This window comes from Martes martes (genome assembly GCF_963455335.1).
Source record: "Martes martes genome assembly, chromosome: 1".
NCBI classification, from domain to species: Eukaryota; Metazoa; Chordata; class Mammalia; order Carnivora; family Mustelidae; genus Martes; species Martes martes.
In genome coordinates this window covers 20,698,604-20,722,185 of record NC_137888.1, presented here as the reverse complement: position 1 = coordinate 20,722,185, position 23,582 = coordinate 20,698,604, and the positions used below count along the sequence as shown (strand labels likewise).

General features: G+C 34.0%; 1 pseudogene across 1 annotated transcript in view; it reads right to left on the bottom strand.

The window, feature by feature from the left end:
- The window catches only part of LOC308352081 (small ribosomal subunit protein eS1-like), a 117,316-nt pseudogene extending 101,156 nt beyond the window's left edge, over nucleotides 1-16,160 (bottom strand). Inside the window, exon 1 of the transcript in view lies at nucleotides 16,116-16,160. The product of the transcript in view is annotated as a small ribosomal subunit protein eS1-like (transcript). The remainder of the gene's footprint in view (nucleotides 1-16,115) is intronic.
- Between the last annotated feature and the right edge of the window lie 7,422 nt (nucleotides 16,161-23,582).

Below are 23,582 nucleotides of genomic sequence, written 5' to 3'. Positions count from 1 at the left end.
TATTCTGATTTATTGTTTTAAGCAAATAAGCATTTAGGTAATTTATTGCACAACTATAGAAAATGAATCTGGGTAGGAAAGATATGACTATTCCATTTTTTTTTCCCAGATGACCAGACTAGGGTTTTATGCATTAAATTATTTTCTCGCTATCCTAGAATCAGTTTGTGATAGAACTGGGGGTTTGAGCAGAGAACCACTTTATCTCAGACAAGAAAGTTTTACAAACAGGCAACCGGTAGAAATGACATAAAGGAGTCCTTTGATATGATATTATGTTGCTTTGATCTCATGCTTCTTATGCCCCCCATGTTCATGCAGTATTGAGAGTTATTAGAGGGATTCTCCATCCCTCCACATTACACTTTGGTGATTAAGAACTGACCAACACTGAATGGATTTCTCCAGGAAGGCTGTTCATCTGGCTACCTAACTCCAATACGTAGGCATCCATTAATCCTTTGCTGATTATCAGGGATCTTCACTCCTGGGTAGAAAACGATATATAGGGCACCTCGGTGGCTCAGTTGGTTAAGTGACTGCCTTTGGATCAGGTCATGATCCTGGAGTCCCAGCATCAGGATCATGTACCTGTTCGGTAGGAAGTTTGCTTCTCCCTCAGACTCTCTCCCCTCTCATGCTCTCTCTCTCACTTTCTCTCTCTCTCTCTCAAGTAAATAAATATTTTTTTAATAAAAGAAGAAGAAAAAGATATATAAGTTTCTAATATTATAATTTTAAATGTACCAGGATGCCAAGAAAGAAACAAGAAGTTGGTTCCAGAGAGATGAACACATTTCTGAAGTTAACACATAATCTAAGGTAATTTCTCTCCTTTGTCTCATTATCACAAAGTGATGAAAACATACAAATTTATTGATAATTATAAAAATAAAACAGCTATTTGCTATAAAGGCTGAAAGAATTTAACCTAACTACAATAGACCTGGAACTGGTTCGGAAAGCGAGCTTATATAATATATATACCCAATTATCCGAATGTGAAGTGTAAGAATGTGATAGTCAAAGATTAAGGATACACATCAAGAGAAAAAAAAAAAGACAGCCATGTGCATATATTCACATATTGGGCTTAGTGACAAACATAGACATATTCTTTTTCCTATTCCACCACCTCCACTTTTCTATAAATATAATTTCTATAAGCTGATTTCCAGACTTCCATGATGCTATAGGTGGAAAGAGAGGTGTAGGATGTTTAATCTTCTCTATGCCTACTGAGAAGTTTCAGATAAATGATTGCTAACAGAGCAGAAAAGAGATAGATTGTGCACATAGTGTTTTTTTTTTTTTTAAATTATTTGTTTATTTGTCAGAGAGAGAGCGAGCACAAACAAGGGGTGCAGCAGGCAGAGGGAGAAGTAAAAGCTGAGTAAAAGCCCAATGCAGACCTCAATTCCAGGACCCTGGGATTATGACCTGATCTGAAGGCAGACTGCTTAACAGAGTGTGCCACTCTGGTATACTAAGTAGGATGTTTTTAGTGGTGTTTTGGTATGGAGAAGTATATTGATTGCTCCCAAATGATTAATTCATAAATAAATCTTTGCTTAAAATCAATTTATTTTTCCTATGATACATAAATGAAAACAGTAAAAACTCAAAAATAATTTGTCATGTGTGAAATAAAAATTAAGAACAAGTAAAATAGGAAACACAGTTATTAAAACAGAGCTGATTTGTTTTCATCAACAAAGCATAGTCCATCTTCTTAAATGTGTTTAGAATGGCCTATATTGATTATATAGAATTTTAATGTTAATTTATTCACACAACTGCACAAGCCTTCTAGACATGAGCTGGTAAAATCTACTTTAATATTTTACATGTAATGTGAAGATATTGAAAGTTATTTGATGATCATATGTATGTTCTTATTTTCCTCTTAACAACTACTCCGTTTAGAATCTTCCTTTTCCAACCTTAGCTTACGTAGTTGCAAAGAAAGTCAGATACCGTCAGCCCAAAAGGGAGACATCAGAGAAATAAATTTATATTGTATGTGTTCCAAGGGTCCAGGACTTGGCATATACAGTAGATACAGAAAAAAGAAATTCAGAGGTTGACAACTTTTCTGCAGCAAGTGTATTTTCTATACATTCATGCACATGCCTGTATGTGGGAAATGGGGAATTTGAAAGAAACTAAAAAAAAAAAAAAAAAAAAAGTGTAGAGAGTGTGGTTTTTGTGTCTTGTTTTTGTCCTTCACCCCTTTTTACTTGTGAGTAGAGAAGAATGTGTACTTAAGTTTCTAGACAAGACGCTAGAATATTTAAGAATGTAGTCATTACACGATGGTAAGATAGTGTGCCACAATATTAATGGGTTCTCTCCCTCAGATTTTGAGGAGGGTGACCTATTCCCCAGCCACCATTCCTCCAGATGGCAGACTAGAGACGGCTTTCAGAAGTTAGTTTGCAGATAGGGTAGAGTCACCTCATGAAGGACCTTCCAGTGCCTCACTTGGGGAGTCCTAAGCATCCAGTCATATGAGGGGAAAAGCAAAACCGCCAAAGGCAAATTTTAATTGAATTGAATTTTACTTGAGAGAGCTAGAAAAATACCTTTTTATTTATGGAATATATGGTCAAATTTTTAAAATTCGCTACACATGTTTTAGGGAACAAATTTTGGTCTGTGGTACCAATTTTGGAGGCTTATTTTGGATTATATTTTACTTTTTCATTCATGCACACTAAATGCATAACTTCACTATTTTTTGCTAAATTTCACTATTTAAAAAGAAAAACTATTATCTTTGTGCAATCTTGGTACTAAAGTCATGTGAGCTGATAATAGTTCTCTATTATTTGTCTTAAAGTAAATTTCATTTTCTATCCTAAACTTTTAAAAAATGTTCTGTTGCTGTCTGGCAGGTTAAATATTTCATACTTGTTTTTAACTCAAGTTATTTATTATGTGTCTGGATATTTTGTGTTATGACTTACACTTTAAAGTTGGATTGACTGAGCCTGCACCTACATTCCAATGAATACGTATCTATAGATAGGAGGTTTTTCTACTACAATGAGGTAAATCAGAAAGTCCATTTCCTCCTAATGCTCCTTAATGCTGCTATTGATTTATTTGCTTAAAGGCTTTTGCTTTATGAGATTGTTATGGCTATTGAACCTCAATTACTGCATTTTGAATTTATTTTCTACCTAGAGTATCACCCTTATGTCAGAAAAAAAAAAATTATTTGGGATATGCAGGGTAATTTTCCATCATCTATATATTAAAAAGATACATTTAATTTATGGGCCAGATGAGGAAACAACTTGCTTCACTGCATATCATTATGTCAGGAAAGTGAGTCAGAGACTTTGAAGGGTTAAGTTATAAGAATAAAAATTCATCTCTTTCCTCTTACTTGAGTTTAAAACCATCGGCCCAACTCCATCTCACCCACAGAGGGTTCTGTACCCCTACAGGCAAAAATTTGTTTGGAGTCAAAAATTATAGACACTGGGAGATATAATAGGAAAAACATGAAAATATCATAGAACATATATAAGGCCCCATCCTCTAGTGGGTCTATAAGCTTAGTTACCCACTTGATTTGTTTATTTTAAACATCTTTGAGAATTAATTTTTGTAAGTATGTAGACCATTTAGAAATGAATGTAGTTTGCAGACTGGTGAAGCATCAGTACAATTCCTACTTCTGCTGAGTGCCCTAAAGATCAACAGGTTAACTTCTCTCTCAGACTCAAGGTTATGAATGCTCATCACTAGACAAAGGATACTTGATAATAAAGAAAATTGATGAGTGAGCAAATGTTTTTCCTCAAGGACTGTACATAGAACCTAAACCCATTAGGATTTCCTTAGAAATATCTTAATCTTATCGACATTTGGTGAAGAAATTGTGATATTTAGATCAGAAGATTTTCCTGTCACACAATGAGTCAGTGGAAAAGTGAGCTAAGGAACTGAGCTTTTCAGAAGGCAACTGCAGACTCAGGTAATTATCAACATAACCTAATTATTGCAGCTGAGAAAAGTTCCTGAAACTGAAATGATCTTCCTTGTTAGTGTTTAACTGCCCTAATGATAACCTTGTTTCATAATAGTATAACATGATCTGTGCTATGGAAATTGTTTACCCAACAACCAAATTAATGTATATTGAATCAAACTATATCTAATAAGACACAATATCAAATTATAAACAAATAGAGAATTTCAGTCATGTAAAAAAATATATATATATATATGTTTTTCCCCGATCAATGATTTTTCCATTATTGTAAGGTTAACCTCTAAATAACTTTTTTTTTTTAAGATTTTTTAAATTTATTTGACAGAGGGAGAGATCACAAGTAGGCAGAGAGGCAGGCAGAGAGAGAGGGGGAAGCAGGCTCCCTCTTGAGCAGAGAGCCCGATGTGGGGTTTGATCCCGGGACCCTGGGATCATGACCTGAGCTGAAGGCAGAGGCTTTAACCCCCTGAGCCACCCAGGCACCCCATAACCTCTAAATGTCTTAACAAAACTTACAAAGTCCTGGATAATAAGTCCAAAACTCTTCTGTGTTTGCTAAACCAGAGCCTCACTGACTGACCCTTAGGATTTTTTAACTAAATGGGCTTCTACCTGTCTCAAGGTTCTGGCCATGCTTCTTTCTTAACCTAGAAGTACCATCTTTTCTCTTTGCAACCTTTATGCTCATTGTTCAGGTCCCACTATATCTAGTTTTCTTGATATGGTACCTTCAAAGATACTTGTCTATGCCTGTGGCCTTTCTATTATACATATAAACAGCACTTTAATTTTTTCAGAATATATAACTATTACTTGGTATGAAATATATCATTAAAAGGAAAAAAAAATTCTGGACAGTTATAATGCAGAACATAGTTGGATAATCATCTGTAGTATTTTTGTGAATATTGATTTCATATTTTTTATCCCCATCATACTCTGAATTCTAGGTATCTAGGAATAATGTTTGCCTTTCCCATTGTTTCTCTAGCCCCAAAAGCAATGCCTTACACAGAGCTGGCATTTAATAAAATTTAGTAAATTAATTCAATTAGCATATTAAATAGTGTCACATATTTCTAATTTGCTAATCAAGAACACTAATCAAAAATCAAGAGAACCACATTCTACTCAGTTCACCAACATTTAGCCTGTTACATATTGAGTACCCCAATTTACTGACCAATAGAGGTATTAAAATATTTCCATTACTCACAGTATAAAATATGAACTTGTGATAAATGATAATAAATGAAATACACATTTTACTAACACCTCAATTTGGCCAAAAAAAAAATGATCAGATTGACATTAATGCACAATTTATCCAAAGGTTAATGATTCTTTTGGAAACATAGGTATAGACTTTTAAATCAAGTACTCAAGATGGTTCTTTCTGCTCCTTACACAAATTTTTAAACTTTAGATGTTTAACAGAGAAATTATTTCCCTTGTAACATTTCCTTTATAGAGAAATAATTATTAAATTTAAATGAAGATAAATGTAGGTGTATGATTAATGCAGGAAGTGTTTACTTTTTTCTAATGTAGCTAACTTCCACGGACAGAAACAATTGACCTAAGGCACTATCAACATAATTTATATCATGCAATCTAGATTGCAATTATGCATCATATTCTAAGCATCTTAAAATATACACATCTTTTATTTTGTTGCCTAGTCCCTGATTAGAGCCAACAACAATTTAACGGCTAATATATAGCAGTAATCATGCATCCCGTGTTTATCAGACAGCCTTCACCACCTATTTGTCTAAAAGAGAATTCATTTCTCTTTGTGCCTCATTCCACACATATACAAAAAGTCAATCCACTACCCACTTCTTTTATTGAATTTGAAAATTCCCAGAAAGAAAAAGAAACAGATACGGAACTAGACAGAATCATTTATTCATTGCCATTCATTGTGATAATTTATGTATTATTTTAATATCAGCCACACAAAATTATATGTGTATGTAATTTCCTTGAAGCTGGTTTCTAAATGTCATAATTAAATATATGTTTTGCTAATTCGAATACAGTAGTGTTATATTTAAATGATAATGCATTTATTTTCTCTTTCTATGGCTATTTTTTTGTTTGCTTTATGCATGGGCACATCTTTTCTTCAGTTTTACATTGTGTGATGTTGAAATTGTATTCATTTAAATTCATCCAAAGACAGACCATAAAGTAACCTCTGTCAACATTTCCTTGTATTTTAAATATGAAGGGAAAATTGGCATATCTTAGGATATCTTATTTTAGTAAGAAGATAGTTTTTCCCACATGTAAGTTTTAAGTTCCACTTACATAAACACCTGTTCTGGCTGCTGTTTCCAGTTTAATGAGTTTGGGGAGGTTTATATCTCTAAACTGAGAGTAGTTTTATCATTTTGACATTTAATTTTGTTTCTCTTTTATAAATGTCTTGTAAAAAGAGAATCATTTAGCATCTGTTTGGTTATCTACCAACATCTGTCCCAGTTACCCACTGTAACAAGAAGTACACCCCTCTTAAATCCCAGATTGATTCAGTCTTCGAGGTAGAGTTCTCGATAACATGACCTTTTAGTGAATATTAAGGTAATATGTTATTACGAAAAGAAATATCTTCTCTCATTATATATATATATATATATAGTACATAATACATATAAAATTATAGAGAGAAAATGTTTCTTTTTATAGTAACATATGTATTACAACATACATTATATCACTATATATATATTATACTATAATACGTTTTATATATATACATATATATAAATTCTTGATTGACATAGAGAAATGATTTGGAGACTTGAATTATTCAAAACATTCAAGGGAGATTCTTCCTTTTGAAAAAAAAAGTAGAGTTGGACATAAATTTGTCAGTGATTAGTTTGAATACTATAAAGATTAGGATTATCCTATAAACTTCAGTTAAAGACATTAAAAAATGTGAAACCATCAGACTAACTTCTTTCTCAAATGAGGTACTCAAAAAAAATCCCAATCTATAAAGTGTATTCAACCTTAATTGAGCCAAACCTCCTTCATTCAGACTTATTTATAAGAGACTCTGATTTAGAAGTGAGCAAATTAAGGAAGAAAACTCTAAGGAGAAGGAAATTAATTTTTGGCTAATTGAAGAGGCATCTGCACTTCAGGAACAGCTGTGGTTTGAGTTTTGGGCACGGAAGAAGCCTGGAGGAGGCCAGCAGCATCAACAATGCAAGCTGGGTGCCTCTAGTGCTCAGTCAGATAGTGGCTGGAGACTGTGACACTTCCTCCCGGGGCCCTTTTTCTCCATCACGTTGTTGAGTTTTGAAACTCATTCTCTGGCCCTATAAACAATTCCATGAGCTGTTTTTTGTTTTTGTTTGTTTGTTTTGTTTTTATTTTTTTATGAACTCTCTTTCTGCTTAATTTACAGAGTCACTGCTTTTGGCTGCAATTAAAACCTTGAGTGACCCAGGAGAAATAACCAATGAACAAAGAGATAGGTCATGTAGTGTCAGGTGTTTATGCATGTTGTGCAAAGATAAATCAGGGAAAAGAAACAGAAAGTGATGGGGACTACCATTTCTAATAAAGTGGTCAGGGAAGGTCAGATATAGTAGAAATATTCATATTTTAGATTGCTTCAGTTTCATGTAAGAAGGCAGAATCTCAAAAGATTTGAAGTTTGGGAATGAGCTCTAAAAAATCTGGAGAAAAAAACCTTCCATGTTCAACTCACTAAAGTGGAAAGGCCTTGAAATGCACTTAGGGTGCATGAGAGCATACACAGTGTTCAGCAAATGTTATTTCCTTTTTGTAGTTCTAAAATATATCAACAATTAAGTCTGTTTTCTCCCATTCTTCTTTTAAACACCACCACCACCCCTGACCCCACTGACCTGATCTTACATTTCTTTGTAGCCCTCAATCTGGATTTTATTCTTTTTTTTTTTTTTAAGATTTTTATTTATTTATTTGACAGAGAGAGATCACAAGTAGGCAGAGAGGCAGGCAGAGAGAGAGAGAGGGAAGCAGGCTCCCTGCTGAGCAGAGAGCCCGATGCGGGACTCAATCCCAGGACCCTGAGATCATGACCTGAGCCGAAGGCAGCGGCTTAACCCACTGAGCCACCCAGGTGCCCCTGGATTTTATTCTAATATTTAGTTAAAACCTTTCTGAGATCCTCCATGTTCTGTAAAACAGACAGCAAATAAGAATTAAAAACAAAATGAAACCTAATGCACAGAGGAGCATGACTATTAACCATGTCTGTTCATGCTTGATAAAGTAAAACCAAAATAGATTATCTTAATTTTTTTTTTTCCTTTGACACTTTCAAACAATCTAGGTCTTTTGTGAACAAAAAGGGCTATCCACAATCTTAAATATAGGCATTTGTTTTTAGTTCCTGTTAATGAAAATCTACAATGATATTGTGACAATGATTGAATATTATGAGTCTGTGCTATAGTGTCTGTCTTCCTTTATCAGACACCCCTTCACTACCAAGGCTCTCCTGACCTCCCCCGTCTCTTATTCTGGCTATCACAGAGCATAAGGGACAGTTAGCTTCATGAGAACATAACCTAGTCATTTTCTCCCTTTTCCTTTTTTTCTAATGCTTCCCTTTGATACAATGTGAGGATTCCATTCAGTGCCCATATGCATAGTTTGGAAATGTGATTGATAGAAGTTTTCAGCTAAGACATAAAATCTCACCCCTCCCCTACAACCCATGGACAATCTACATGATCAGTTTATTTAGTTTCTTGCATTCTTTTTCTTCTTCTTTTTTTTGGGGGAGGATGTCAAGTAATCAGTATTACTGAGCAGAATTCTAGAATTACAATGGCTTTCCCATTTTCCTCCTCCTCCTCCTCCTCCTCCTCCTCCTCCTCCTCCTCCTCCTCCTCCTCCTCCTCCTTCTTCTTCTTCTTCTTCTTCTTCTTCTTCTTCTTCTTCTTCTTCTTCTTCTTCTTCTTCTTCTTCCTCTGCTAGCATGGAAATTGTACTTCCTATTAAAATAATAGCTTGTAACTCACTGCCCAAGGCTCTGCTTTCTGGGTGATGCAAGCTGTGCCACTATTTATGCACCCATAAATCACTGAATTGAAAACATGATTTGATTTTTTTTTCTGATAGTATTTTCAGAAGTGAAGTCAAAGGAAATATGTTTCTTTTCTTTTTTAAAGTTTTGTCCAGTGTCTGAATTTTCCCAAGATAATTTAGAAATCTGTATTAAATACATGTCTTTCTATGATAGAGTCACAATCGTTTTGCCAAAGAAGTATTTAATTATACAAGGGTCTCTTTTTACTTTATACTTGTTAACAAAAAGTGTGAGTAAGACTATTAAAAATATCAAAATATAGATATAACTTTATCAATACCAATAAATTAATTTATGCCTGTAATGATCCTATTACAGACTGACTTCTATTTCAATCTGGATATTTCTTTGTTCTGCAGAATAGGAAGTGAACCAGAAAGCTTGACATAAGATCAGATCAAACTAAAAGTTAAGAACTATTCAAACATATTGGGTCACATTAAAAAAAAAAAAATGGGAGTGAAGTGTAATGTTGGAAACAATAAAGGTGAAAAACTAACTGAAATTATTGAATACTAAGGAACACTAGAAAATAATTTCTGCTTAATTTTAACAGATGAAGAGACCTATTTCTTTGAAGTTAAAGAGTAGTGTGAATTTCTAACAAAAGGCAGAAATGTAGGGGTGGCAATTATGTCTCAAAAATCTGACCTTGTCACTATTTGTTAAAATTTATTAACATTTTCCCATTTTCTAAACAGTATTGCTTATTTACACACATTTTCAATTGGAATAAATGTTTTTTCACCATCATTTCTGGGCTTGGAACTAAAATACGTGAACCATTTTTTGGGGGGACTATGGTTAAAGAATATAATATATTTTGAGAAATAGTTATTAGTTTTGTTTTTTCTCCCTGAGAAGTTAAGAATTTTTTTCTTTTTAATTCTTTGATAAATAAAGAATGAAAGTGAGCAGAGGTTAACAATTTTCAAGCTTGTTATAAAAAATGAAGACTTTTACATTGTTTAATATTTTTTATAAGTTGACAATGAAGATAAAAACATTTCTCCCCATAGAATGAGATACATTTTTAAAGATGGCCAGTCAGTTAAATGTGCTGTAGCCATTTGAAGACTGAGAAATCTCACTGGCCTTCCTTTCATACTTATATATATTAATGATTCAACTTCCCACAATATTTCTTCTTTTTTTTTTTTTTTTTGCTTTTGTTGTACTATAATCCTATGGTCAATAATATATATGAAACAAAATCTGCTACATGAAACAAAATCTATCCATTTTTTAAGCCTCCTTTATAGCCAATACCCGGTAATACCATCCTCTTTCGACTGTAAGTGGGCTACATGATCTCCATCACTAAAAGGAAAATGGAATGAAACATCATACCAGAAGCCATGTCTGTTATTCATATTGTATTGTGTTAAAAGATATACTCAGTTTTAAATATTACTTCAATGTGCCTTGCCTGATATTTCTCCAGAAAGGAAAATTATAATGCTTATTCCGTTCTTGGCACACCCTGTTTCCTAAAACTGAACTGAAGAAAAGAATTGTAGCAGCAGTGCATTTATTTGACAAGCTAATTGAAATTGCACAATAAGTCAGTCTGATTTCCAAGGACAGAAAGGTTAATGGAGTGTGCTTCTCTATGCTTGTACAATAGCTCAGTTTTCTTTACTGAAATAACTGTGATTTCCTATATTAGTAGTTGCATTATTCAAGCAGCAAAGATGTATTTGAAAGGAAAACTTAATCATTATAAAATAAACCCGTTTTAGAATATACAGTTCACAAACTTCCTCTGAACACATAATGCCATGTCCTTGTCAAATAATACAAAATGCACAGTTCTTATTTTCCCTGTTAAAGACTGTTGTGATTTTAACTTAAATGCATTTCATGGGACAACACAACCAGAGAGCATTTTAGACAAGTGGTATTTAGTCTATTACATTGCTGCCATCACTGAAAAACATGAGACCTATTTTTTTGAAAAGAACTCAGCCTGGTTGAAATTAAATGCAAAACATATGTCAATGGCAGTTTTTCCATACAGGGATGATGTTTGAAAATCAGGTGACCAGAAAGTGAAGTTCATTTGAGAAATGAAATTGGGTCAGGAAAGGGCAATCCATGAGCACAGACTTCACTGTAACTTGTTTTTTTTTGAAATGTTGTGGTTTTTATGTGGAAATACTAAAAAAAAAAAAAAAATGAAGACTTTCAAAAAGTTGAGAGATGAAAAAATAGAATCATGTTCTATAATCGACTTCACGATGTTTAATGTAAGTTTAAGTGTATTTGCAATATCTGTAAATTTCCCATCACTCTGCAATTTATATAAACATCTAAAAATAATATTTACTATTTTTACATTATAAAAATAATGCAAACACTATCATGTATTTATCACTTCAAACACTTATTGGGATCTACTGTGTGGCAGGCATTACTGTAGGCCTTGCTGATTTATCAGTGAATAAAATAAAGTTTCTCCTCCTGTAGAACTTGAAAAGAGACTAACATGAAATAAATAAGCAAACTGAGCATCAATAAGATAGTACAGTTAAGTGCTAAAGAGAACAAAGAGGAGGAAAAGGAGATATGATATATCACAACCTAGAGGAGGAGGACGCCTGAGTGGTTCAGTTGGTTATCCTCCCTCTTGATTTTGGCTCAGTTCATGATCTCAGGGTCCTGGGATCAGTCCCATGTGGAGCATGCACACTCAGCAGGGAGTCTGTTGTAGTTTCTTTCTTTGTGTGTGTGTGTGTGTTATTTTATTTTATTTATTTATTTTTTTTCTGTTGTAGTTTCTTTTCCTCTCTCTGTGCCCCTCCCCCTGACTTATGCATCTCTTGGTTTCTCTCTCAGGTAAATAAATAAATGAAAAAAAAAAAAGGGGGGGGGATACCCCGGTGGCTCAGTCATTAAACATCTGCCTTCAGCTGAGGTCATGACCCCAGTGTCCTGGAATCGAGCCCCACATCGGGCTCCATACTAGGCGGTAAGTCTGCTTCTCTCTCTCCCACTCCCCTTCCTTGTGTTCCCTCTCTCGCTGTGTCTCTATCAAATAAATAAACAAAAAATCTTAAAGAAAAAAAAAAAAAAAAGAAGAAGAAGAACCCAGAGCAGGTACTATGATAGGTGAGTAGGGAGGTCCATGGTGGTTACTTCAGAACATACAGAAATGGGAAGGAAGAAATTTTCCAAAGTCTCCTATTATGCTTCATTTATGGTCAGTCAACTGAACCTCTTACATAGTTCATTTTCAGTACACATACTAACAGACATGAAACACCTTACACACAGGGTTTTTTGAGGTTTTTCACTGAAAAATGATATTTTTATAAAGATTTTATTTATTTATCTGACAGAGATCACAAGTAGTCAGAGAGGCAGGCAGAAAGAGAGAGGGAAGCAGGTTCCCTGCTGAGCAAACATCCAGATTTGGGACTGGATTCCAGGACCTTGGGATCATGACCTGAGCCAAAGGCGGAGGATGTAACCCACTGAGTCACTCAGGTGCCCTGAAAAATGATATTTCTAACACTTCATCAATTCAAATTTAAAGATTATATTGAATAATGTAAATTAATTTAAAATATCCAATAAATTTCCAAGTTTTGAGTACCTATATTGTTTCTGATAATATTCCATAATCTAAATACTTAATGATACTCTATAATAATCTATATTTAATCAACAATGTTATGGTTAAGAATTTAAAAATATATTTTTGTATGAATTTCTGATTAGGAAAAATAATTTAAGTGATATGAAGGGACAAAGGTATATGATAATTTTAATATTTGTATGCATATTTCCAAATGACCCACAGAAGATGTATTTCAATTTCATTATTACTTGTAGAGCAAATTACTTATAGATGCAAATATCTCACTTTTCCCACCCTTGATGATAAGAGATAGATGGTACATGATATCCTCAATAAAATGAAGAACAATTTACTTGAATATACATCCTTTTTTCCTTATTTTAAAATTTACTGATAAGAATCACCCACATGTAGTAAATCAATAAGACAAATGCATAGTTTAATGAACTGTAATAATTTGAAACTAAGGACAGGAGACAGATCCTTGTGGTCCCCCCCACCTGGAGAACTTCCATATCCCCTGCCCAGTCTCAAACCTTTTTCTTCTAAGAACAATCACAGGCCTGGTTTTAGGGTCAATACTTCCTTTTTTCCCCTATAGTTTCACTACCCAGAAATGCACCCCTTACCACTACAGTTTAACTTTCTTATCCTTTTCTCTTAACATACCCTTTAACTGTCGAAAGAAATTATGTCAAAAGAAACTGTTGAAAGAAAGATTTCTTTGCATTCAATTCATTGAAACATCATCATATTTGTTCCATATAGAGTTCCCCACATTCTAGATTCTACAAATATTACTATACTGTATATTTTCATGTGACTCTCTCTGTAAATTGATATTTTTCTTGAGAGGCTTATTCAGAATGAAGTTCAATTTTTTAACAAGTCTTATGCACAGGTGGTATCGGGTTCACCAGCAGGAGACATTGCCATTGGAAGTCTCTCTTTTCTTCCAATAGGAATTGAAAAAAATGATGATATTATAAATCTATCATTTTTTCTTCAGCTATTGGCCAAAAAAGAGAAACCTTTTGTCATCTATCATTTTCTTGCCTAATGGTTTAGGTCTTACAAGAAAGGCACTCTATCCATTAGTTTCTTTTAATACTAATATTCAAAATAACCAATGGGGTTCTTAGCATTAACCAAGGATTCCCGCTTATTTTTGTGTCATGTAGAAACAACGGAATTAAATACATGGGATGTGTTTCAGTCTGCAATGGAATTTTCCCTAAATTATCCTTAAATTATTCCTTCTTTGGCCCATGGAAATTTCTTTACACTGTTTCCTGCGTCCTTCTGACATGACCTTAAAAGTCAATGATTGCTTCCTACTTATTGGGAATGATATTATGTTTAAAGTACTCATTGTGCATTTTCTGCTCTGGACTTGGAATCAACTATACTTCAAGAAATGGCATTCTAAGGTCATAACATAGGCACTAGAGATGCTTTTTGATGCTGGTTTGCTTATTATTTTTAGGTATTTTTCACTTGACAGAGCACATACAGTAGAATATCAGTTAATTTCTGATACTTCCAATTCCAGTTCAGGAGTTGAGACTGTTTATTTAATCTCCCATATATATATATATATATATATATATATATATATATATATATCCCTTTTTAGCATACCAAAAATACCCTTTCTTGGGGCACCTGGGTGGCTCAATTGTTTAAGTGTCTGACTCTTGATTCAGCTCATGTCTCAGGGTCATGAGATTGAGCCCCGTGTGGAGCTCTGCACTGGGTATGGAGTCTGCTTAAGATTCTCTCTCTCCCTCTCCCTCATGTCCCTTCCCCAACTCGCATGCTCTTGCACTTAAAAAAAAAAAAAAAATCCCCTTTCTCAAGGACATTACAATAGAATTAAAATACTATATGATTATATATTTCCTTTTTCTCATATGTAAGAATACCAATGCTATTACCAATAATATGAATATTTAATTTGTTTGTTTTTTAGTGGATGTTCCCCATTCTCTCCCAATTTTTTTAAAGATTCCACGTATTTATTTGACAGAGAGAGAGCGAGCACGCAAACAGGCAAAACAGCAGACAGAGGGAGAACCAGGCTCCCCCCGGAGCAGAGAGCCTGAAGTGGGGCTCGATCATAGGACCTTGGAATCATGACCTTCGCTAAAGGCAAACATGTAACCAACAGAGCCATCCAGACATCCCTCATATTTTTTTTTATAGTTGTAAGTTCATTGATAGATATATAATCTTAATAAATGATATTTTATATGCTCTTCCACTTACACAGTTACTTATTTTACATACTCAGTTACTTATTTTACATACAAATATGTGTTCTAATATTATGCACCAGTGTTTATTTTGAAGCCTCTCCAATCATTTCAGTTGTCTGAAGCTCATTCTCTTTCCTCAAAGACTATTGTGTGTTGATGACTATTGTCCCTAAGGCCTTTATATTTGAAGACAGTTTAATTGGAACATAAATTGTTGGATAATCCAGATGAGCTGACTGTAAACACAAAGTTCCTAAGAGGATCTCAGTAGGGTCAGGGCTAAACCAGGAACTAAGAGGATAGAAGTAATGGTTGAAAATAATGTGGGGCCACAAGTCAACGAATGAGGTAGCCCTTAGAAGCTGGAAAATGTAAGGAAACAGATTCTCCTTTAGAACATCCAGAAGAAATGCATCCCTGTTAACCCATTTTAGACTTTTAACCCTCAACACTATAAGATAATACATTAATTGTTTTTTATTTAAGTTGCTAAGGCTGCTGTAAATTACTACGGCAAAAAGAAAAAATACAAAATCAATTACACTGAAATATGCCTCAGTATTAGTTGTTCTTGACTATTTTCCTCAAGTAAAGTGATGTAAACTTTTATTATGTACTTCCAGAATTTTCCAGGGAATAGCAGCCCCTTTAATGTTCTTTCCCCTTGCTTTGGCCTTCCTTTTCCAGAAAAATGTATCTATGTTTGGGTTAATCTTTACATGTCCTATTAGCTAAAGTTTGAAGGTCATTTTCTCTTCTTTACATATACATTATTTCTCCAGAATCATTTGTTGAGAGTTATTCTTTTCCCATTGGATAAACTCATCCCCTTTGTCAAAAATAATTAACTGTATCTTTAAGTCTATTTCTGAATCTTTCTCCCATTCCAACCATCTATATGTCGATCAGTATGTCAATATTACACTTTCATATATATATATATATATATATATATTTTTTTTTATTTTAAATCTTCAAATAGATCACATACATTCCATTTCTTTTTCCACAAGTAAGGAGCCCAGAAGTTACTACTCTGACTTACTCTGTTCAGACTGAAAAAATCAGCAGTGCTTCTTGGATCCCTAAAAGAGGGGAGGACACAGGGAAAACCCCTGCCTCAGGATCTGGGAGAAAGAAAGGGGAGTACAGGGAGTCAAGACTTACCTGGATTCGGGACTCGGGATTGGAACTGCCAGGGAACAGCACCATGACGGGAAAATGGGACTGGAATTGATGAAGTGCTGGAGACTTATTGAAGATGAGTCTGAGAGCTAAAAGTTTATTCAAGGTGACCCAGTCATGAGAGATCTCACAATATTGTTGGTATACCTCCAGAAGCTCAACCAGGTTGCCACAATAAATATCAGAGGAAAGTTGCTTTCTGCTTCTTGGAGAAGAAGAAAATAAACCATTTTGAACTATCCTAGAGCACTCTGTGTTTTCTTAAAGAAGTCAATACTCAGGGGAATCAAGTTCAGGAAGAGCCTAACCTTCCGGGGTACTATCAGAGCCTCACAGAACTAGAAGAAGGGAAATACACAGTTCCCATGCTATAGAGATCCTGTCCTGGCTGAGGGGGAGGAAAAATTCTGAGAAACACTCGTGAGGTTTACAGTCTAGAAATACAGACTCATTAAAGGATGGAGATGTAGTCATAGGAGTACAGACAACTCCCTTCCATTCATAGCTCACCACCACGTTTTTAAAAGCCTATTTGATTTGCAGCAGATCCTTTTACCCACATCATCCTCTGCTGTGAAGAAAAAGTATTTTATAAAGTAGAAGGCAAAAAACACAATTTGGAAAATAGAGCAAGCATCAGAACCAGACAAGCTGAGGATGTTGGTATTATCAGACCAGGAATCTAAAACAGCCATGGTTAATATGCTAATGACACTAATGGAGAAATTTGACAGGCCAGAGAAGAGACAGGCCACGACAGCAGAGAGACGGAAATTTTAAGAAACAACCAAAAATAAATGCTAGATATCTAAAGCACTATAACAGAAATGTAGAATTCCTTTGATGGACTTACTAGTAGACTAGACATGGCTCAGAAAAGAATCTCAGAGTTTGAAGATACCTCAAATAGGCAGTATAATTTTGTTAACTTTTGTTATTTTTCACAATTGCTATAACTAATCCACATACTTTAAATTTCTGTGTAATTTAAAAAATCACCTCATCAATCTCAACAAACTTGCTGGATATTATTTATTATGACATTGTGATGCCCAGAGATTGTTTGTAAATAATTAAAATAGCAACAATATTTTTGAATCAAAGAACTTGTGTATCTTTATTCTTTAATCCATGTATTACAGTTTTATTTCTAATTTTAAAATATTTATTTATTTATTTATTTATTTATTTATTTATTTATTTATGTGCATGAGCAGGGGAAGAACAAGAGCAGAGGGAGAGAGAATCTTAAGCAGGCTCCATGTCCAACACAGAAACCTACACAGATATTGATCCTATGAAACTGAGATCATGACCTGAGCCAAAATCAAGATTCTAATGTCTAACTGACTGAGCCACCCAAGTGCCCCTAATATAGTATAGTTTCGATGCAATGTTTTGAACAGTTTTTTTTTACTTAATTTTCATATTTTAATTATCTTTTAACAGCAAAAATATACTTCATGTCTACATGTTCATTGCTGATATTTAGAAACAAAGTTGATATTTTTATATAGTAACTTTTTGTCCCAATTGATTTCTACTTATTTGTTTCATTATTTTTTATATATTCCTTATTATTATCTATGCATATAACATCTATATTCTGAAAATATATATAATCACATAGATTACTGAATATTTAATTATCTTAGATTTCTAGTATAGATTCCACTTACTATTTATTTATATTTTTTATATTTTTATCCTTTTATTCCTGCATTATGCCAAAAATAAGCTTTTTTAATATTGAAAATTTATTTTTATTGACATACAAACTTTAAATTTGTTCTACTTTTTCATGTTGCTCCAGTCTGCTTTTGAATATTATACTACTTGTATAATGTTAAGAATATTACACTAGTATTGATTTTCCTTCCCTCCTGTATTTTGCAATATATTCACACACTCTGTATGTGTTATAAACATCATGATTAAATGATACTTTTGATTAATATTCTAAAATATCTCTTAAATAAATTTTTAATAAGCATTTTAATTTTCTCCATGTATTTAGAACTTCCTGTGTTTTTTATTTCATTATGAAGGTCTGAGTTTCTACCTATAATAGTTTTATTTTAGCCTGAATAAATATACTTTACACTTTAATAATAAGTTTGTTGAGTGATTCACCACAATATTTTTTGCCTGAAAATATCTTTAAGTTTTATTTTTGATGGAGAGCTTCTCTGAATATCATAGATTGATAGTGCTTTTTACTTTTATCTTCTGTTTTCCCATGCAGCACATTATGAGGTATTCTATTTTCTTCATTTACATTGGTTTTGAAGATAAATCTGTAATTAATTTTATATTTGGTGACTGTGATAACATATCTTTTTTAGTCTTACTATTGTTAATATTTCTCCTAATCATTGAATTCAATGGTATAAGTACTATGTACTTTTATGTTATTTTCTTCAGTTTATCTTGCTTTGGTTTCTTTGAACTTGAGAAAATTATTGGCCATAACTTCTTGCATTAATTTGCCATGTTTTAAAAAGTTGATATTCAGGATATGGTGAAATGTTAATGGGTATAAGTGGATAAATAATGTTTACATAAGGACACAACTCAAATCCAAAAAGAAATTTTTATAATGAATTCTTAAACATGATCTTTATCGACCTATGGAAAGTAAAAAAAAAAAAAAATGTATTTTTACTAGGAAATGTAATTTAATAAAATTATAATTTTGAGTGGAACATAGGTTATTTAATCAATTGTGTAAAATAAATAAATTCCAAACTATATTCATTTAAGAATATAAAACTATCATAAATAAAATAGTATTAGGATGTTAATCTTAGATTAGTAAAAATGTATTGCTGAAAGCTAGAAATTGGATTTAGGCAGAAGGAACTGGTAATTCTGATCCTCTTCAATTCATCCTCAACTGTATTTTAGGCTTAGAAAAAGCACTGCTATTCCAAGACTCGAAATTTTCTTCTCAAATTCAAAAAAGTGCATTTAAATACAATTTTAATTATATTAATACACAAATTACATAAAGTATACTTCAGAATAGTGTTAGATGTTGTATTGATAAAATGATAAAATAAAGAATATGTTGTATGAAAATAAGGTTGCTATGACAACCATGCATTTTTGGGAAAATCCTTAGGAATAAGTACTTCTAAAAACTTTGACAAATAGCTCTAAATTAGAAGTGTCTAAGAAGTCTTAACTTCTGTATATTCTCATTTTAAAAATTTATTTTATATGTTTGTCATAAAGAATATTAGACTAATATTCTCTCTTAGGTTATGATATTTATCAAGTATTTTTTCTTCCAAAGGAAAAAAACCACCTAAAGATATCACAATAAGGAGAATATTTAGGACCACTACATGACAGCAAAAAAAAAAAAAAAAGTATTTAAACAAGACTAAGTTTTGTTTTGTTTTGTTTTAAGTGGGGAGTGCAAAAGGAGAGGGAGAGAGAATCTCAAGCATGCTTCTTACCCAGCGTGGATCCCAACATTGAGCTCATTCTCACATCTCTGAGATCATGACCTGAGCCAAAATCAAGAGTCAGACCACTTACCTGACTGGGATACCCAAGTATCCCAAGAAGACAAAGATTTCTTTAAAAAAAAAAAAAAAAAAAAAGTAAATGGTATTTATTAGGCTTAAATAAAGTGACATATCTAATATATGTTAATACATGGCTATAATTAAAAAATGTTTAAGGAAATGAGTCATACAACAAAAAGTACATTTTTTTTAATTTTTAATTTTTTTTTATTTTAATAAACATATAATGTATTTTTATCCCCAGGGGTACAGGTCTGTGAATCGCTAGGTTTACACATTTCACAGCACTCATCATAGCACATACCCTCCCCAATGTCCATATCCCCACCACCCTCTCCCGTCCCCCCTCACCCCAGCAACCCTCAGTCTGTTTTTTGAGATTGAGTCTTTTATGGTTTGTCTCCCTCCCAATCCCATCTTTTCATTTTTTCTTTTCCTAGCTCCCCCCAATACCCCCACATTGCATCTCCACTTCCTCATATCAAAGAGATCACATGATAGTTGTCTTTCTCTGACTGAATTATTTCACAAAGCATGGTACCCTTTAGTTCCATCCATGTCCTCACAAATGGCAAGATTTCATTTCTTTGGATGGCTGCATAGTATTCCATTGTGTATATATACCACTCTTCTTTATCCATTCATCTGTTGATGGACATCTAGGTTCTTTCCACAGTTTGGCTATTGTGGACATTGCTGCTATAAACATTCGGGTGCACGTGCCCCTTTGGAGCACCACATTTGTATCTTTAGGATATATACCCAGTAGTGCAATTGCTGGGTCATAGGGTAGCTCTATTTTCAGTTTTTTGAGGAACCTCTATGCTGTTTTCCAGAGTGGTTGCATCAGCTTGCATTCACACCAGCAGTGTAGGAGGGTTCCCCACTCTCTGCATCCTCGCCAGCATCTGTCATTTCTTGACTGGTTAATTTTAGCCATTCTGACTGTTGTGAGGTGGTATCTCATTGTGGTTTTGATTTGTATTTCCCTGATGCCGAGCGATGTGGAGCACTTTTTCATGTGTCTGTTGGCCATCTGGATGTCTTCTTTGCAGAAATGTCTGTTCATGTCCTCTGACTCCTTGATTGGATTATTTGTTCTTTGGGTGTTGAGTTTGCTAAGCTCTTTATAGATTTTGGATACTAGTCCTTTATCTGATATGTCATTTGCAAATATCTTCTCCCAATCTGTCAGTTGTCTTTTGGTTTTGTTAACTGTTTCCTTTGCTGTGCAAAAGCTTTTGATCTTGATGAAATCCCAATAGTTCATTTTTGCCCTTGCTTCTGTTGCCTTTGGCGATGTTCCTAGGAAGAAGATGCTGCGGTTGAGGTCAAAGAGGTTGCTTCCTGCATTCTCCTCAAGGATTTTGATAGATTCCTTTCTCACATTGAGGTCCTTCATCCATTTTGAGTCTATTTTCGTGTGCGGTGTAAGGAAATGGTCCAATTTCATTTTTCTGCATGTGGCTGTCCAATTTTCCCAGCACCATTTATTGAAGAGGCTGTCTTTTTTCCATTGGATATTTTTTCCTGCTTTGTCGAAGATTAGTTGACCATAGAGTTGAGGGTCTATTTCTGGGCTCTCTATTCTGTTCCATTGATCTATATGTCTGTTTTTGTGCCAGGACCATACTGCCTTGATGATGACAGCTTTGTAATAGAGCTTGAAGTCTGGAATTGTGATGCCACCGACTTTGGCTTTATTTTTAAATATTCCTTTGGCTATTCAAGGTCTTTTCTGGTTCCATATAAATTTTAGGATTAATTGTTCTATTTCTTTAAAAAAAAGTGGATGGGATTTTGATAGGGATTGCATTAAATGTGTAGATTGCTTTAGGTAGAATAGACAATTTCACAATATTTGTTCTTCCAATCCAGGAGCATGGAATATTTTTCCATTTCTTTGTGTCTTCCTCAATTTCTTTCATGAGTACTTTATAGTTTTCTGAGTACAGATCCTTTGCCTCTTTGGTTAGATTTATTCCTAGGTATCTTATGGTTTTGGGTGCAATTGTAAATGGGACTGACTCCTCAATTTCTCTTTCTTCTGTCTTGTTGTTAGTGTAAAGAAATGCGACTCATTTCTCTGCATTGACTTTATATCCTGACACTTTACTGAATTCCTGTACAAGTTCTGGTAGTTTTGGAGTGGACCCTTTTGGGTTTTCCACATACAGTATCATATAATCTGCAAAGAGTGATAGTTTGACTTCTTCTTTGCCAATTAGGATGCCTTTAATTTCTTTTTGTTGTCTGGTTGCTGAGGCTAAGGTCTAGTACAATGTTGAACAACAGTGGTGATAACAGACATCCTTGCCGTGTTCCTGACCTTAGCGGAAAATCTTTCTTTCTCCATTGAGAATGATATCTGCAGTGGGTTTTTCATAGATGGCTTTGATAATATTGAGGTATGTGCCTTCTATCCCTACACTTTGAAGAGTTTTAATCAGGAAGGGATGCTGCACTTTGTCAAATGCTTTTTCAGCATCTATTGAGAGTATCATATGGTTCTTATTCTTTCTCTTATTAATGTATTGTATCACATTGATGGATTTGCAGATGTTGCACCATCCTTGCAGCCCTGGAATAAATCCCACTTGGTCGTGGTGAATAATCCTTTTAAAGTACTGTTGGATCCTATTGGTCAGTATTTTGGTGAGAATTTTCGCATCTGTGTTCATCAAGGATATTGGTCTGTAATTCTCTTTTTTGGTGGGATCCTTGTCTGGTTTTGGGATCAAGGTGATGCTGGCCTCATAAAATGAGTTTGGAAGTTTTCTTTTCATTTCTATTTTTTGGAGCAGTTTCAGGAGAATAGGAATTAATTCTTCTTTAAATGTTTGGTAGAATTCCCTGGGGAAGCCTTCTGGCCCTGGGCTTTTGTTTGTTTGGAGACTTTTGATGACTGTTTCAATCTCCTTACTGGTTATGGGTCTGTTCAGGTTATCTATTTCTTCCTGGTTCAGTTGTGGTAGTTTATATGTCTCTAGAAATGTATCCATTTCTTCCAGGTAGTCAAATTTGTTGGCATAGAGGTACTCGTAGTATGTTCTTATAATTGTTTGTATTTCTTTGGTGTTGGTTGTGATCTCTCCTCTTCAATTCATGATTTTATTTATTTGGGTTCTTTCTTTTTTCTTTTTGATAAGTCTGGCCAGGGGTTTGTCAATATTATTAATTCTTTCAAAGAATCAACTCCTAGTTTTGTTGATTTGTTCTATTGTTTTTTTAGTTTCTATTTCATTGATTTCTGCTCTGATCTTTATGATTTCTCTTCTCCTGCTGGGTTTAGGCTTTCTTTCTTGTTCTTTCTCTAGCTCCTTTAGGTGTAGGGTTAGTTGGTGTATTTGAGACCTTTCTTGTTTTTTGAGAAAGGCTTGCACCGCTATATACTTTCCTCTCAGGACTGCCTTTGTTGTGTCCCACAGATTTTGAACCGTTGTGTTTTCATTATCATTTGTTTCCATGAATTTTATCAATTCTTCTTTAATTTCCTGGTTGACCCATTCATTTTTTAGAAGGATGCTGTTTAGTCTCCATGTATTTGCGTTCTTTCCAAATTTCCTCTTGTGATTGAGTTCTAGCTTCAGAGCATTTTGGTCTATAAATATGCAGGGAATGATCCCAATCTTTTGATACCAGTTGAGACCTGATTTATGACCCAGGATGTGGTCTATTCTGGAGAATGTTCCATGTGCACTAGAGAAGACTGTATATTCAGTTGCTTTGGGATGGAATGTTCTGAATATATCTGTGATGTCCATCTGGTCCAGTGTGTCATTTAAGGCCTTTATTTCCTTGTTGATCTTTTGCTTAGATGATCTGTCCATTTCAGTGAGGGGAGTGTTAAAGTCTCCTGCTATTATTGTATTACTGTCGATGTATTTCTTTGATTTTGTTATTAATTGCTTTA